At 40.0% G+C, this 18,089-nt stretch overlaps 1 protein-coding gene across 1 annotated transcript in view; it reads left to right on the forward strand.

The window, feature by feature from the left end:
• The first annotated feature begins 1,334 nt into the window (after positions 1 to 1,334).
• LOC122789036 (protein phosphatase 1K, mitochondrial-like) overlaps positions 1,335 to 18,089 on the forward strand; it is a 295,109-nt gene continuing 278,354 nt past the window's right edge. The window contains exon 1 of the mRNA XM_044056209.1: positions 1,335 to 1,424. The gene's annotated coding sequence lies outside the window, so the exon portion shown is untranslated. The remainder of the gene's footprint in view (positions 1,425 to 18,089) is intronic.

Below are 18,089 nucleotides of genomic sequence, written 5' to 3' on the forward strand. Positions count from 1 at the left end.
GCAATACTAATTAGATTACAAAATTGAATGTAACTGTATTTATACCATTTTATCCTGTGACAATTCACCCCCCCCCCCACAAAAAAAAAAAAAAAAAAACGTATCTATACACTGTTGGCAAATCTAGATTTCCATCTGTACTCCAGCACTGTTAAACATGACATCATGCTTGGGGTAAAGAATGTCAATGGAAGTTCTGACATCACAATTTAATTAAGAAATAAATAATTAAATCAAAGAAAACAGTCACAACAGTTACTTATCACTACAGTAAGTGATGCAATACTGCAGTGCATGCAAAACAAAAGCAGAACACTTGAAAAACTAGACAGATCACTTTCACAAACAGTCCCATTTGCCAGCCAGAAATCAGCAACACCCCCCCCCCCCCACACACACACACACACACACACGTCAATTACGTCGAAAGCGTCTAAACCTGGAGTGCGAGAGGGTTGTTACTACGCTTCCGTATAACCGGGACTACTTACACATTTCTGAACGGAACGGGGAGGGCCGGAGACTGGAGTACAGAGGAGAGCCTAACTTGAGATGAAATGCAGTCAGCTAAGTAGGGACTTAAGAAACAAAGCAGAAACACGTCCACACGCATTTCTTTCCGTTTCTTGCACTAGAAGTAAAGTGACAAAAATATAGACTGACTTTTTAAATCTTATAAACTTAAAAGCATTTCTATAAAATCTTGCATTTGCTGAAAAATGAATTCTGAAACTCAGTTTGTGTCTGTAATCCTGAACGATGTGCCAAACAAGTGTAGCAAACAAATTCCATTTTGTACTGACAATATTTTACTGTTACCCCCTTGGGATACCGGTCACCTGCCCCCCCCCTCCCCCTCCCTCCCAATTAATAAATGTAAGTAACATTTCAGCCGTTTACTCCAAACCAAGTTGCGATACTCAGGAAAAAAAATGTATCCAGTAAAATACAAAGAGTATGCCAAAGCCCACATTTTAATATGAAACAAACCAAAATGTAACACAAAAAATCTGGACAATTATCCAATATTTTAACAGCTGCTACAATACAAGAGTCATAGTGTAGATACTAAAGCATCGCGATTAAGTACGAAACAAAATGTCAGGCTAGCACTTTCCCTGTATAAAGTACTTACGAATTTGATTATATATCGAAATACACTGAAAATATATTGCAGAAAGTAAACCATATAACAATAAATAAAAGTTGACACGCATCTATACATACAAGAAATTACGTTACGTCCAAACTGCGCTATTGTATTACTCCGCTGAAATAATATTTTTTTAAGTATTGCTCCGCCAAAAGTTGCTATAAATCGCCGTATCTCCGCATCTAGTGAATTGGAACGTTCCAGATAAAACAAATATATAGGGGTCAATATTTTTTTCTTTCTTTGTTATTCGAATCGATTTAATAGTGTGGTAAGTGAAATATGTAGCGTTAATGCAAATACATTCTTGTTTTTGCGTTTTCCCTTTTCAGCTTTATATTTTTCTTAACTATTAAACGTATAATTTATTTATGGTTTTATGATGTCTATTATTTCTTTTAAAGACGCATTAATCTGCAGATCATTGTTATTGCACGGCACTTTTATTATTTTCGTTTCGGTTGGCTGTAAGGTTTGGTATGCAGAGGTGAAGAGTGATTGTGCAAAATCCTATGGGGTTGTATTCGAAAAGTTTGCTTTTTAGGGCAGGCTGCTGTTGCATCCATTTAACGCAAAAATAGTTCCTAGCTCCGCCCCTAATGCACAACCGTACACACACATCACATCCGCATGCGGGAGGCGGTTAGTTCCATACATCTCAATTCTTACGTACAGATGTAGACATGCTTGTTTCTTTTGTGGGCATAACTCTCAACCTTCCATGTCCAAAATGAGGAACACTAGCCCTTATAATGTGGAACAAATGGGCAAAATGTGGAACACATACTAATGGCTTACTCACAACTTCAACTAGGAAGGTCATATGATAGTTAAAATATGCTGGTTTTACTTATAGAGAAGATCTTTTAATGAATTAATATGATTCATTTCTATTTACAATGGATTTCACTTAAAAATAATTCCTAACACTGAATGTGTGACTTAGTCTTTCAATGTGGAACTTTGAGGGAACTTCGAGGAACATGAACTTTTTAAGACCCCAAATGAGGTACCTTCCTCGTAATGAGGTACACTTGAGAGCTATGTCTGTGGGCACTCGTGTTCCCCAGAAAAAAAAAAAAAAATTTATAGTTTTTGAGGGCTCATATGAGTGCTTTATGCGGATATTTGTGTTCTACTTATTTGTTGTATGGCAGCAGTTTATGTAAATATAGCATTTTTTCATATGCCTGTGCTTGTGTTCATTGACAATTTTTTTTTTTTTGGTCTGGTGTGAAAGGTCAGGTGCCAAACAAGGTAAAAGTAGCGGTCAAACAGCAAGTAGATACCTGATGTTTTGTGCCTCTGCGAATTGTATACTTAGTCGTATGTGTATGGAAATGTCACTGGGAGCCGTGTGTGTTACTTTTGGGAGGAGGGGAATGTGCCTGTGTGTGAACTGCAAAACTCGTGCTGCTTTGTAGTGCATGCCGGAAATTATCGTAACATAGTACAGAGCTGCTCTTTTGAGTGATTCCTAGTCATGCAAATTCATTTGTGATGTGATGTCTGTCTGGTGAGAGTGTGCCTGACTGAATAACAAAAAAGGTGCATTGGCACAACTTTGCACATTGGTACAGTGCAGGTTGTGTTGCTGCACTGTCTGAATTTCAGGTATTGTATTTCTCATCTTTTCAGAAAACAGCTGAACCACATTTGTTTTTTATCAAAAACTATGTCTCAAAGCAAGTGAATATCTAGAAAAAAATATATAATGTGCGTTATTTTTGTATTAATGAGGAGGAAGTTGTAAAGGTAATCTGCAAGCGAAGGAGAGAATGATGCATGTTAAAAGCTACAAAAAAATGAAAGCATACTCTTGCAGTAATGACAGCAGATCGCTGAAGTATGTGGATTTGGTAGCCAATTTGCCTACGCCCCAGGAAATCCCTTTGCTAGTATGTCTTTATCTGCTGTGTAAAAGACATTTTTACCCTCATGTTTGTTTTTCAGCTCTGTGAGTTGAGATGGTGTTACACGCAATTTTACTGTATTGTTTTGGCCCTGTAAATTGTATAGTTTGGACCAAGTCTGTATGCAGTTCTGTTTTTTTGGATCCTACATAATGCTGGTGGGTGTTTTTATGTGTGCTCCATTAGTGGAGTTCTGTGGCTACGGTGTGTTAAAAACACATAGGTCTTTTGTTCTCTGTAGCAGTCTTTTATGGCTCACACATGGTTTTGGTATGTGGTTCTATTACTGGTTACTAGCCCTACTCCAGGAGGCACAATTTTCATGATTTTAGTCCACTGTGAGCCACAGAAACCTAGACTGACTGGAAAATCCCGAGTATGAAATGAGCCACGGTAATGCTTTTTTTTTTAATTGTTAACCTTTTGATAAAGGAAAAGTGTATTTATCAAAGTTTAGTTAATTCTTGTTATTGCATAATAAGATGCAGGAAAAATAACCATGCTGTTTTTTTTTTGTTTCTATTCTTTCCTTATTTACTACGGTTTTCTTTAAATTTGTTGGTTTTATTTTTAAGGTTGCTTTTTTTTTGTTATTTTAACCTACAGGTTGAAGACCATGTGCATTTTTTTAAATCTGTGCTGTGAACTGATGACTTCTGTCTTCCCGTATGTGTATCTGATGATTATTTCTTTCTCTCTGTCTTTCTAGCAGTTGTTTGGTCGCTGTTCATTAGTTCCTCCAAAAAGTCATACTTTATTTTTAGTTGGCAAAGTTTGGCAAAGATGCTGTATATTTTCTGTTGACGATGTCCATGTTAGTCTGTTTCTACACACATGCACAGGCTGGTAAAAATGCAATGCATTTTTTTTTTTCTGAAAGGAATTTTTTGTGTGTGTGTTTAGTCTCAGGTTTTTCAGTTCTATGGCTTTCTGTCCCTCAAGCTGAAGACTCTGTTTAACTTCCATTCTGTAAGACAAGAGAAGATATTAGAATGTTGGATTTCTTTGCTTGAATATAAAGGGGTCTGTGTGATGTGATGCCATTAATGTTGCTTTTATGGATAGTAGGATGCAGAGACTGGATAGTATAACACAGTTTAAATTCTTTTTAGTTCATATTTCTTTGATAAATTACTGTGAAGACATTTTAACATGACGTTGATGAAAACATATGGGGCATAGTATAAAAATGCCTAAAACAAGAGAAGAGGAGGATCATAAATTGTATCTGCAAGAATGATGGAAGCTTTTCAAGTTCAGTTTCAGCACTCCATAATACCGGATCTGGTATTGGAACCAGAGCAGGTCATTGCAGTGGGTCAGGAAAGCAACTTTTGGTAGCTGATGGTGAAGATGTTAGAGATGCTATAGAAGAAACGACTTCTGATAGTACGAAAATCACTCCTCTAAAAATGGCCGTGGGATGCAAAAATACTGCTTTGAAAACTGAGTCTACTGTAATGATCCAGCAATGTGGCATCCTATGACTTGTGGTCTTAGATGTTTATTGGTGTATCATGCTGCTGACCCAAAAAAAAAAGGATGAAAGTATTAGTTTTTTGAGAGTGCCATACTGAAATCTTGTTAATGGGCAAAAGGTGGGACATAGATGACCAATGTACAGTGTAGACAGAAGAGCTATATATTGTTTCTCCTGCTTGCTCTGCTCTCACACCAAGTCTAGCAAACCTACGGAAGGGATTTTCTGACTTTAGGCATTTAAATGCAGAAATACCAGATCAGGAGAACTTGAGTGAAAACAGAGCATATCATGTTAGGTGGACGTACGTGGAAGCAGAAATGAAGGCAGAGACGGTGATCAAAGTCAATCCAACCATCTCTTTGCATCTGAAACAGAAGTGGTGCTCCATTCTTAAAAAATGTTCTATGTCAGAAGTAACTTTGCATTTGGAGCATCTGTGCAGATAAATGGGCAGCAGTAGCAGCATGCTGGACCTAATAAGCATCTACAGTACAGAGCCTCAGGAAATTATCAGCACTCAAAGAGGGATACACACATTTTTCACTTGCAGTTCAAAATGAGTTTACTAACTCGCTTGGGTCCACAGTGAGGAGTGAGATTATTTCCAGTGTTAATGCTAACTGTTTCAGTATTTTATTCGACCACATACTAGATATCTCTGCTAACAAAAAAATGGTAGATTAAATCATTAGATGTGTAAAAATTACACTTGATGACCACTGCTGAGGGAAGTTTATAGATTTCATTAATACTACTGAAAACTGGAATTGATCAGGCAGCAGGGATAGAAATAAATTTAAAAGCACATTGCTAAAATGCTTTCTTTTGTCATGATTGGGTCATAGAAACACATTGCTAAAATGTTTTCTTTTGTCATGATTGGGTAATAATGTCGCAAGTAAAGCTGGGATGTACCTTGAGGTGAAGACTAGCATATTGATCTTTTTCAAGAATGCATGAGTTCAGTATGCAGCTCATTCCTTAAACTTGATTGTAGTCCAGGCTGCAAACGTGTCAGTGGAGATGGGCGTCATTTTTTGGTACAGTACAGCAGCTGTTCACACTTTTCTTGGTCCACCAAGTGAATGGAAATTGCTAACAGAAATGTTGAGAGTAATCCTGGAAGGTTATAATGAGATACGGTAGTCCTCAAAGTTGCAAGCAATTCATTCGTAGCCTCATAGCAGATTACTGGGCTAACAGTTTTAGGGCCCTTACAAGCCTCGCCAGTATAACCTGATTTTACCCAGAGTGTGGCCCCTAGGGGCAAGAGGATGGCATGGATTTGTTTCTGTGCATTGAGTATCATATAGATTGCCCCTGTCCATAAAGGACATAGGCACTACCCCAGGTGTGAATTTGCAATTACCCATTGATCCTAACTGCTTTTGGAGGCAGCCATGGAATGGTTCTGCTTAATGTGAAAAGGAAGCTTGTTCCAAAGAAGGGCAATATCTGAGATGCATCTATTTCCAGCATGTTTTGTTTGAGTCGCTGATTGTTTAGATCCTAGATTAGGTGACCCTCATGTTTGACTTGCAGACATGTAGCAGCTCCATTAGGGTAGATTTGTGGGTACCTTGTAGGTCAGGCACAGATCACGCCTTAATAGTCCAAAGAGAACAGGATAAAGGGATAGAGCTTTTAGTCTGTCCACATAGTTCATGTTTAGACCCTGTAATTTCATTGTGAGGAACCTCCTTGAGGACGCTGTAGCTGCTGTAAGTGCCTAATCAAGTACATGCCAAATGGTGCACTTTACTTGGTTATTGGCCTAATAAGGGCTGAGTACAGTGGGACTGTAATTTCCACAAATCTAGATGGCATACCTTTACTTATAAGCTGTGCCACATAGGACTTTGACCACCATGTGCTGGATCTGGATTCACCCACATTAACCACATGTGTCCTGTCCATGAGCCAACTGACTGTCCATTTGGTAACAGAGATGTATGCCCAGTTTTTGTGAGTTTATACTACCAGAGTAGAAAATTGTATCAAATGCCTTGGCCAGGTCATGGTAGACTGTGTGTACTGTTTTACCGTTATCCATGGCCTTAGTGATTTTTTTCAAACAAAATTCACCAGATTCAGTAAGCATGACCTGCCCATGACAAAGCCGAATTGGGTTAGGTCCAGAGTTTGGAGGTCTTGTGTGTCATTTATCATGTCCATGGTTATTCTTTCCACGGCCTTGCATATAAAACTAGTCAAACTTATGGATCTATAATTTCCTGTGTCAGTAGATAGGCCCCTCTTTATGCAGAGGGATGAATGTTGCTGTCCTCCACTCTGTCTGGACAAAGCTAGTGCAGAGACTGTGGTCAAATGGAGATTCTAATGGACCTGATAAGTCCTGATTAAGCTGTTTGAGGCAGCCTGTTATGTTGTCAGGCCCCACTGAAGCCATGTTTTTAGCTTTAGAGAGAGCAGTGGCAACCTGTTCTTTGGTGATAGTGGTGGGAGGATATTTCTTGGGGAAGAACTGAGGCTGATGGGGAGGTGAAATTTGAGCAGAATTTGTCAGCCTGTAGATTTGCCGTGTTTTCTAGCGGAGTATAGTTGATGTCATCGCCATCTAATTACACACATTGTTGGGTGTTTGCCTTCAAATTGCAGAATGCCTTATAGTCATCCTTAGCTGTGGAGGTTATTTTTACCTCAAAATGTGCTTTGAGACTTGAATAGTTCCTTGATTCACTTGTTAAGACTAATGATGGACTTATTGCTCTGTTCACATTTCCTCTTAATTCTCGACAGGATTTTCTTTTTTTTTTTTTGTTGTACAACCTATTAGTACCAGGGGTGGCTTGTTTTTGTGGTTTGACCTGGGTTTATTTCTGTCTGGTACTGTTGTTTATATGCAGTTGTTTGTGTTCATACAGGGCTTTTGTGTATGCCTCTGCATAGGTTTCTGTGTTTTCTGGATTTGGGGGAGCTTTAAAATTAGTTATGCCGTTCCTTAATAGGGGCTAATTTATCTTGAAGAAGTTCTTAAAGTTTTTGGGGTTAGGTGGGGAGACTAGTTTTACCTTTATTTATCTCAACTTTTCTGAGGTCTTAGAAACATTACAGTATATAGTAGAAGATTCCTGTGGTGGTGGTAGTATTTCAGAAGCACATTGTCTACTACAATAAGTTGATTTTACGTTTGTATGCATTCCTGCTTCACGGGCAAAACTGAATCTGAGAAGTGTGAACCATCATATAAAAGGTAAAGGACTGTCTGATTTTTTTGCCACAGAACACCTTGTGGAACTCGCAGATACATTGCTGCAGAAGCATGATGTTGGATTACACGACATTTAAAAAATGCTGTAGACCAGACAGAGTGAATGTCAATTGAAACACTGTTTTTAGAAAGAAAGCAAATGGCCAGAACATTGACCCTTGAGATTGGTGATAAAGAGCCCATGCTTTCAAATGAACACATTTTTAAAATGCATTTTGACAACGTTTCCGAGCATTTGATTCGTCTGATGAATAGGAGATGTGGAGCAATATCTGCAGTAGCTTTTGAGTTTAGCTTTCTGTCGGGACCGTCTTTCTCGAAGATGTCTGTTTGTAATTTAAAGAAATGTGCTGCTGAATTAGCATTCATGTATTCCGAGGGCCTTAATTTTGTTTTATTTATTTTTTTTATTTTTTATTTTACATTTGTTGACTGGGAGAGTCCAACTGGATTACAAGTCCATTTTCAGTGGAGGCCCGGGGAGAAAAGCTCCAAGAGAATAATTTTTTACAAAACATAGTTTTAAGGACAGACTTTTGGCATACAATTTCCACAGAAGAGACTTAGACTATATCCTGTTAGTTAATATGTATTTCATTCTCTACAATATAATATTACATTTTAGAAGATATTCCTAACTTTAGGATTCCTTTGATAGATTTACTATCAGAGTAAAAGCAGAGAGACTTAGAATAAGGCTCGGAGAGAGCAAATAATGCTAGCTATAGCTGAGAAGGATAACAAATTGATTTACAATATGTTTGCCTGGTTTTAGTTGCTTATGGAGAGCTTCAACGTTGCTGGGGTAGTTTTCTCTAACTCCTGGAGAGATGGGATGAGCAGTAGATTAACAGTCCTAAGTGGGTACAGTATTATGATTGGCTGACTTAGCAGATTTACTTAAGTTAGGTGAAGTGTTCTAATGAGACATTAGCCAGGGGGGATACAGGAGCACAGTAGATTATTCAAAAAATGAGTTTTAACACGTTTTTTGAACTGTGATGGGGATTTGTTGTCAGTTATGTGGGCAGGATGGGAGTTCCATGTTTTTTCTGTACAGTGCTGTAGACAGACTTACCAGCTTCATTGTTATATTTGGTTACTGTGAGGAGGTTTTGTGTGCTAGACCTCAAGGGCCTGGCGGTTGTATAGGGTTGCAAAAGATTTTTTAGGGCTGGGGTGTTAGTTATGTATTATTTTGTGGGCTAGTAATAGTTGACTGAGTTGAAGTAATAGTGGTAGTTCTAGCCAGTTGGGTTTTTTTAGGCATTCACAATGATGTGTTCTGATATGAGAGGTTGTAGCAAATTTGGCTAATTATAACAACCATCAAGTTTGTTTAGGTCGGATTTGGGGAGATTTGTAAGCACGGGGGAGGCATAAAGTAGGGTGGATAGTAGGTGAGTGCTCACTATTGTAGTTTTGGAATGGTCATTGAGCAAATTTTTATTGCGATACAGTAGGCCAAGTTTTTTATGTACTTTTTTTATGGTTATAGAAATATGTAGGTCAAATCTAAGGTGATTATCTATTTCAATCCCTAAGAGTTTGGCTAAGAGTTTGGTATGATTTGTGGGGATGATTATGGTCTTGTTAAAGGAGGAGACGAAGAAATAATCAGTGGGAGGTGTGGCTCTGTGGGAGCTAAAGAGTACTAGCTTTGTTTTACTTGAGTTCAGAATGAGCCTTTGGTTTGTAATCCAAGTTTCTGCTAGGGAAAAGCATTCTTGTGTTAGGAAGTGAAGGATGTCAATTGATTTGGCTGCGCATATTATGGTGGTATCATCAGCATATTGCACCATTGAGGCTTTAGGAATACTGTTTTGGAGCTGATTGGTGAAGAGGGTAAAATGAAGTGGCCCTAGGATGGAGCCTTGGGGTACTCCTAGGGAGACTGGTAGGGAGGGGGACAGTTGGTTTTGCCACATAACAGCTCATTTCCTTCCCTGTAGGAAGTTTTTGAACCAGGAGATGGCAGGGGTGGTAAGGTTTAGAGTTGCTAGTGAAAGAAGGAGTTTATTGTGGTTAACCATATCGAATGCTTTGGAGAAGTCAAGGAAGGTGGCAGATACAAGGAGTCCGTTGTTTCTGTGAGTATTGACAATGCTTGTGAATTCTGTTAGTGTGGTGGAGGTGCTATGGAAGGGTTTAAAGCCATGTTGTTGTGTTACTATTAGATTATTTTCTAGGAGATATTTTATTAGCCGTTTGTGTATTACCCTCTCTAAAATTTTAGATAAAGAGGGTAGTATTGCTATAGGGCGGTAGTTATTGAGTTCCAGGGAGGCTTCCCCTTTATGTAGAGGGATGATATGTGATATTTTTTATAGCTTGGGTACTGCACATGGATCTGTTAATTTAGGATGAAGACAGGATACGATATGGCTTCTGCAGCCAGGTGGAGGTATTCAGCGGGTAATTTATCTACAGCTAGAGACGTTGATTTGAGCTTGTGGAGTAGTTTTTCACTGGATTTGGTTGGTTCTGGGTGGAAGCTTAACTTGAGGCAATTGTTAATTAGGGGTGGGGATGTCATAGGGTTGGTTGTTTACAAGGGTCTGGATGGTTTCTGTATTAAATTGAGTAGGGATGTCTTCTTGGTTATCTATTTTTGGGGTTGGGTTAGTTGTTTTACCTGGTTGTAGAATAGAGTTAATTGCTGCCCAAAATCTTTGTGGGTTGTTCTGTGCTTATCCTGTAACTTTTACTAGTAAAATGTTTTGTCTGTTTTGGTGACATTTTTGGCTTTGTTACGTAGTTCAACATATATTTGATTGGGATTTACTGTTGAGGTAGTTGGTCCAGGCCTGGTTTCTTTTTTTGAGGAGGGATTTTGTGTCTGGGGTTAACCAGAGGGCATATTTAATTTTAATTCTTGTTGTTCTGGAGGGGCATGATGGTTAAGGGTGTTTAAGAAGGTAGTATTGAAATATAGTACAACTTCATCAAGAGGTAAGTTTTTTTAGGGGGGTCCAGTTGCACATTTTTAGGTTGTTTATAAAGTTGGAGCGGTTAAAGTATTTTTTTTTTTATTTCTAATTAGGCGCGTAGATATTTGGGTGAGTTGTGGTGATTTTGATCCGAGTATGAATGTGGCTTGGTGGTCACTCATGGTGTCTGGTAGACACCCTGCTATGGATATCAGTGATGGGTGGGATACAAGTATCCAGTCTAGAGTGGATTGGTGTTTGGTTCTCTTGTCTGTTCTTGTGGGGGAAGTTATGATTTGGGTTAGGCCATGTAGGTTAATATGGGAGAGTGGGTTATGACTGGAACAGTTTTGCCAGTCAGTGTTAAGGTCTCCTAATACTATGCTTTCCTGGGGGAGGGAGTTAGATATCCATTGTAGGAGTTTTTCTGTAATGGGGATATTGTTACCTGGAGAGATGTAGCATTCTATGATGTTGATGTGTTTACTATCATTAAGTTTTAGTTTTGTTAGAGTGAGTTCATCTTTATTGAGGTCTGGGGTTGTTATGTCTAATTTCTTAAGGATGAGGTGAGATTTATACACTATAGTACCCCCCCCCTTTTTTACCTATTCTGTCACTACAAATTATATTGTAACCTGGTTGAGTGATTTCATTGTTGTGGTTGCCTGGTTTAAGCCAAGTCTCTGGTGGATAAAAGGAGAGTAGTGCATGAAGGTTGTGGACTTTATTTAGTATACTTCTGACATTTTAAATTTAAAATGAGGAGCATGGATTTGTCTCTGTGGAGTAGGGTATCATTCAGGTTGAGGGTTGGGGCTCATAGATTTTGTGGGCCTGTGTTTGGGTGTATATCACCACAGCTAATGAGTTAGGTTCTGAGGTAAAAATAGAGTTTGAGTAGTTTGTTTAGGGTCTTAAAGTTCTTTATAGTTGTTTGGGACTGGTAGTGTGATGGCTGTAATCTTTGTGCATAGTGGTGAATAAAGAACGTTTGGTAGTAATATGGGACTGGTTGAGTAAAAGGGTGTGTTGTAATAATGTTAGTGGAAGTAGTTTTTCTTGGTATGTCGATAAAATTAAGTTGTTTTTGGTAGTTGGTGATAGAAGTTAGCAGTGGGAGGGTGGATACACCTAGGAGCAATAGTATGATGTGTATGTATGTGGGTTTGGGTAGTTTGGGCATGGTTTGGTGTGGTCTGGTCATAAGTGAGAGATCTGCTTATAGCAGGCACTTACTGTATGTTTTTTTATTAGGGAAGAGGTTAATTTGACAGGACTGTGCTGGTAACACCGTGACTACAAGGGGGACCTATACTTTGTGTTGAGTAAGGTTGATCCATAAGACAACGCTGTTCAATGTGCAACTGAGTTGCTCCTAGAGCAGCAGAAAAGCTTGGAAGGGTTTCACAGCTGCTAACCGAAGTAAGGCTTAAATCCAAACAAAGAGAAACAAGTCTTAAGATAACTACCAATAAGGAAAGCACACAATAAGCCTTCCACCAGCAATCGCCAAGTCAGATAGGTTAGATCAGCATATTTCTGTCACAAGAGTGCAGAAAAACACCTTCTTAATGTAGAACAGTTGATATGGAGCCCAAGGGTAACAAGACCACACAAACTACCTACAACAGCCCTACAAATAAGAGATACAATGTAATACAGTGCAATTAACCACTTAAAGCAGCTGACAGTTTTTTTAAATATTCACAGTATGTAAGAGAAGTACAAAAAATGCTTCGAGCTCTTTTGTATGCTTCCCAGCTCAGATAGACCACGTAAACACCTACTGCCACTACATGAATAATCCCAGTCCTCCTAATATAAAAGCACAGTAAAGGAGTGTCTGGAATGACATGCTATCACAAACAAACTTAAAAGACATGAAATGCTACCACAAACAAACTTTAAAAATACAGATACAGCAGTGTACTTTAAACAGCTTATGAAAGTGTGATTGTTCAATAAAAGTACTTTGTCTAAATGAGCCAAGAGCCACTCAATTGTACAGAATTCATAAATGCACTACAAAGATAAGCTGATTAATAAGCCCTCCAGCCAATAAAACTGCATGCAGAAATCTCAACTGTTTCCCCAACCTAAACAGACCAGGCTGCCTCCCAGTATACAATATGGAAAATCCACTGACCTCTTGATGTAAAAACAAGTGCTTGCTAGAGTGTAAAAATAGACTACTTTACCCAACAGTTAGCTAGATAATGAATTCACAGCAAGTAAATCAGTAGAACAGACAATTAGAGGCAAAATGCACATTTTCAATATAAGCACAAGGAAGTGCAGATAATTAAAGATATAAACAGCAGTGTAGAAAAGGATGAGCTTATTAAGCTCAATTTATAGTAGGGGTGGGCGCTTAACATCACCAGGTTTAAAAAGCAAATCGATGAACAGGAGGGTGGGTGTGAAAAATGAGCAGAGAATTGCCAGCAGTGCTGTAGTTTCTGCAGGCTTGAATTTTTTCAGAAAAAGACAAAGCCATAGAAATTCTCTGTGTATTTAAGCATCACTCGAGAAACAATTTAACCAAAGAAAAACATGTGAAATATGCAGCCTAGATAATTTAAGTCTCTATCTCTCACACAGAACAAAAATGCCAGGCCAAGCAGATTTCTTAAAACAGAAAACAAAATGGAGCAGGTAAAACAGAAAATATCACTCGCAGACAAAAAGGGGTCTATGGTTAATCATCAAAAGGACTGCCATCAATAGGCACATGCTCACATGCAGAGCATCGAAACTCCACCCATCGAATGTGCACTTCATTGAACCTGTGAGTAACTACTTGGCCAGCATTTCCCTGTCTCACAAACAGCAGCATTTTAAACCCACCACTTCGCTCCCCCCAACTAATATACCAACTCCAAGATTGCAGTACAGTGGGGAAAAGTTAAGTGGGGAAGTGGTGACTACTAGTCACTCTCCCCATACCATTCAATGGTTAGTGCTTTCGACGAGTGACCACAGACCCAGCAAAAATATATAGATTTACTTTCGTCATCCAGCAGAGAATCACCAACAGTACTTTAGTTTATGCAGGTTTGAAATCATTTCAGAAAAAGAGAAAGCCCCCAGAAATTCACTGCTATTTGGATTTTTGTGATTCAAACTGCTTTAATACTGTGACTGAAATGTACATGGTTAAATGTTATAACATTATATAAACAATAAGAAAGAACTTGATATCTATACACACACACACACACATATATGTGTGTGTGTAATTAGATGTTTAATGTATGTGTATATATATATATATATATATATATATATATATATAGATATATATATATATATATATATATATATATATATAGCTATATATATATATATATCTATAGCTATCTTTATATATATATAGCTATCTTTATATATATATATATATATATATATATATATATATATAGTTACACTTCAGATTCTTGAACTACTGAAATATCGAACTTATATATAGTTACACTTCAGATTCTTGAACTACTGAAATATCGAACTTCAGTAGCTCGAGACAGAAGTGTCGAAACTGCACTTGTGTGAAAGTGCAGAATGCCGAATACGGAAATGTCAAATCTGCGGTTGTGGAGGTATGTACGTGACGTGGGATTCCCTGTGTTTGTAATCTGCTGTCTGGTATGTAGATGTAGCTGGAGATTCAGGTAAGTGATGTTTTGGTAGGGGTTTTAGGTAGGGATTTTAGTGTGTGTGAGTGTGTTTGGAGTTTTGAAGTCTGGGTTAGGGAAGGTAGGTAAGATTGTGAGTGTGTAAGTGTTGAGAGTGGTGGTATTTGTATATATGTGATGTGTGTTTGTGCAGGGGGAGTGTAGAATGTGTAGTGGTGGATTTTGTGTTTTTGTATTTTTGGTGCAACCTCAAGAGTTAGTATATATAAGTAGCTGGGGTATGGGTGGTGCAGGGGGGCTTGCCTCCCCTGCTTATCTGTAGGGTCCGTGCGTGTGTTTTTGTTGTGTTGGTTTGTAATGTAGGGAGAAAGGTGTATGTGTGTTAGTTTTGTATGTGGAATGTGTATGTCGGCAGTTGCAATTTTAAATTTTGCGCTTTTGGGGTTTCAGGTTTTGAAGTTTTCGGCTTTATAGTCTTGAGATACTGAATTTCAGTATTGCAGTATTTTGAGACTGTAAAGTAAAACATTATATATGGAGAGAGAGATAGATTGATATAAATTATGATATGAATGCTAATGTAAGGGTCAGTAGGCTGACTGTGTGTAGACGTAAACCAATTAGATTGTAAATGAGGGTGAAAGTTTCATATTTCAGATAATTGTTGTTACTAGTTTTAATACAGCCATGCCACTCAGGTCATTGAAGCTGATTCACGTCACAATATTTTTGATTTTGCCCTTAACTGTTGCATCTTGTGAGCTTAACATTATTAAAAGAAAATCCGCAAAGACTTCCCCGGGATTCAGTAAGCCTTGCACGACATGCAGAAATAGTGCAGCAGCTGCTGCACGGAATATGGCTGCTGAGCGATCCAGTATAGAGCTCCCGGGACGTACACGAGTGCTCCTACATTATTCCTGCATGGACACTACTGCCTTATGCTAATTACCTCATTTGCTGGTGAAAACCATGCAAATGAGGTGAATTAGCGATCCAGCAAGCAGGCAGGTGTCCGTGCAGGAATAGTGTAAGAAGCAGAAATGTATTCCGCTACTAGCTGAATAGGTTTCTGCAAAATAAAAATCTGGGGGATGACAGCTCAAAGTAAAGCATGTATTATAACTGTTAGGCATGCTGATGTCCAAATATATGGATATTGGCATGATAAACAATTTAAATTTTAAGAAATTAAACTTTTTTTTTTGTCGATCTCTGCCGTTTAAGAGTAGGGCAGTGGCGCGCAAGCAGGATCGTGCCGAAAATAAAAAAAAGGGGGGGGGTGCAATTTTAACAGAAATCTGCATTTTGCCATTAGTAAATGGCATGCAGAATGAAAACAAACCCTTGGAATAGTGGTTGCTAACGGGAAAGGCTCAGTGTAAGTGTACTAACTATGGAGTAAGGCAGTGGTGTATGCACACGAGGGGATTTATACTGCATCACAGATTTTTTCTAAGTGTCAGACTGCACCTAACCGTATAGGTGTACCAACGCGATCGTGTAAGCAGGAGAGCTAAATGACATCAAAACAGGGTGTGTCATGCTTGTTGTAAGCACATTGGAGCTCTGTGGCCTGTGTTATCCCTTAGCTAAGCACAGCTAAGGAAGGGGATGTGTCCGAGTTTGCTTAGCACTGTCTACATTGCCTAAACAGGTGTGCACGGCACACACCGGGTTTTAAACAAAAAAAAAGAGGAAATAGCAGAACTGTTTACATTTGAGCACTGGGTATGCGCGGCGTGCCTTGGGGTTTAAACGGGGAGGAAATGGGAAGGGGAAACAGCAGAAGGAAGTCAGTTAGGAAAACTAGTATAGCTGGCAGGTGGAATGCTTCAGAATCAACCAATTACACAGACAGCAGCCCAGCACACTACTAAAACTATGCAAACACCTTTCAGTCATATTTTTCCCACAAACTCTACACCACTGCTGTACACATTCGGGGAAATTTTAAACTGACAAAACATGTTGGGGGTTGCTGTCGCTTTGATCTATCAGTATGTGCTAGACACTGAGGGTGCTGAGGAGGAGAATGCTGACAACCGTCCCAGAGTGAGGAGGAGGAGAAGTGTACAGACCCAGGGTAACCTACCAGGGGCTGCGTAAGCTGGAGATAGTGGAGCGCTACAAGATGGACAGGGGACATTCTACAGCAGATTGTCGAGCTGTGCCAGCCCCCCCCCCTTAGACACAGAACCAACTGAGGGGAACCCATCCCAGTCAATACCAAGGTATGTGTAGCCTTAAGAATATTAGCCACAGGTACCTTCCAAAGACCAACTGGGGATATCATGGTGGTCTCACAGGCATCAGCATTCAGGGTACTCCACCAGTTCCTGGCTGCCAATGTCAGCACATGCCAGTGAGCACATATATTTCCTCAGCACCTGTGAGGCGTTGACCAGCACTATGGGTCTCTTCCACCATATAGCATAATACCCTGAGGTAGTGGGTGCTATAGACTGCACGCACATCCACATCAAAGCACCACCCGGCGAGCAGGGTAGGGTCTACATAAACCGCAAGGGCTTCCTCTCCATCAACTGCCAGGTCGTGTGTGTTGCCAGGGCATTATCGTGCAAGTGTGTTCTGGCACCCCTGGAAGCTATCACAACTCCCACATCTGGCATTCCTCACATCTGTATCAGGGGTTTGCCAGGGGGGACATCATATGTGGCCATCTGGTGGGGGATGCTGGCTATGCACTGGAGCTGTGGCTGATGACACCCATCAGAAATGCACACACACCCACACAATAATGCCATAATGAGGCACACGTGCAAACCAGGATCATTTGTAGAGCATGTGTTTAGGATGCTCTTATCACGGTTCCGTTGCCTTGATATTTCCGGTGGAGCCTTGCAGTACTCTCCAGCTACATGTGCACAAATGTTCGTAGTATGTGCCACAATATGATCCTGTGGAAACAGCTGCAGCAGGAACAGCACGGGGTGGGCACACAGCCCCCCACCATTGCCAAGGTCACCACAAGCACAGAGGGATTTGGAGGAGGAGCCCCCTGAGACTGCCCCTGTAGGCAGATGGAGGAGTGCCCAGTATGCCCATGCCTTGACAAAGAGGTGATGCATAGCACACACACACACTGACATTGTAGGGACCCAAGGATTGATGCTTCCCTCAGACTTGCACACACAGTAAAAGGAATGCCAAACATGACACTACCTGAGTCTTAATGTGTAGGCAGTGTACTGCATGCATCTGACATAGTCAGCCCTCCAGCACCATCCTCACAACTGCCTCAGGCACAAAGTAAGTCACTCTTCCAAACAATTAGTGAATGGAGTATTATGTTCTGATAGTATATCTATGGTGTGGATGCAAGCATGCAAGGGAATTGGGTGGCCGAATGGGATAGCAGCAGACAACAGACAGCTATATGGGCTGCAGGAAATCAATAACAAATACTGGTGTCACTGTACTAAGCAGTAGTACTCAAGATGACAACTCCCACCGCAGTACATGTGGGGGGCACTCTAGCTGGGTGGCCATAGGTCACACACATGGATGTCATTGAGGGTTCCCATACCCACCACCAGCCTCACCCAGCAGGATGGGTGTAAATGCCCATAAAGAAAGATCGGGCAAAGGCCCACTCTAGCTGGGTGGCCATAGGTCACACACATGGATGTCATTGAGGGTTCCCATACCCACCACCAGCCTCACCCAGCAGGACGGGTGTAAATGCCCATAAAGAAAGGTCGGGCAAAGGCTCACAGATG

This window comes from Protopterus annectens, chromosome 14.part0 (genome assembly GCF_019279795.1).
Source record: "Protopterus annectens isolate FY-2018-M chromosome 14.part0, PAN1.0, whole genome shotgun sequence".
NCBI classification, from domain to species: domain Eukaryota; kingdom Metazoa; phylum Chordata; order Ceratodontiformes; family Protopteridae; genus Protopterus; species Protopterus annectens.